Raw genomic sequence first — 886 nt, 5'->3', positions numbered from 1 at the left:
TATATATATATATATATATATATATATATATATATATATATATATATGGGAGAATATACAAAAAATAACAACAGACGAGGACAGGTGGTGTAAATAACAATATATATGTGTGTGTGTATGTATGTAAAATAGGCGGTGCTCTGGCATGGCCGCAGTCAAGTGACTTAAACAAGTAACAGAATACGTTTGAAAACAAATCCCTCACGCATGCATTGCGAGAGAATACACAAATGCATGTTTAAATATCTATAATATCTCGATATATAAATGTATACGTACTTATGTAATACATACACATATATAAACGTACACGCAGACACACACATACATATATATGAACATATATACCCACACACACCTGTACATACTCACACATATGTATATACTCACACACACACACACATATATATATAAATGTATACGTGCATGTATAATTTTATTAATATTGATCGGAAACAACAGAGTGACTCTTGGTCCGAGAGTTTCATGTAGTGATAAATTTGATAAGTGTCAATGTACGAAACTGTTGGACTTTGAGTCACTCTGTTGTTTCAGCTAAATATCAATAATATTATACATACTTATAGTTGCTCAATTTTTTCTGTTTGTCTCACCATACTTATATATGTATGTTATACACCATATATATATATATATATATACAAAAACATATGCAGACATACACATACCTATATATATATAACACGTGTGTGTGTATATACATATATATACAGGGTGATTCAAAAGTCACCTTATAAAGGAAAAAATTATTTTTTTATAAGAAACAGTTAAATAAAACAAAAACTGTTCCTTCTAAAAAAATAAACTGTTCTTATGTACGGCGACTTTTGAATCACCCTTTATGCATTATACACACATATTTATA

At 28.7% G+C, this 886-nt stretch overlaps 1 protein-coding gene across 2 annotated transcripts in view; it reads left to right on the top strand.

The window, feature by feature from the left end:
• Positions 1-886, top strand: part of LOC106882609 (transmembrane protein 229B) — an 89,797-nt gene that overhangs the window by 9,373 nt on the left and 79,538 nt on the right. The window lies entirely within an intron of this gene.

Source organism: Octopus bimaculoides, chromosome 11 (genome assembly GCF_001194135.2).
Source record: "Octopus bimaculoides isolate UCB-OBI-ISO-001 chromosome 11, ASM119413v2, whole genome shotgun sequence".
Taxonomy (NCBI): Eukaryota; Metazoa; Mollusca; class Cephalopoda; order Octopoda; family Octopodidae; genus Octopus; species Octopus bimaculoides.
Note: the sequence above shows the minus strand (reverse complement) of the source record. Positions and strands in the feature narration are given on the sequence as shown.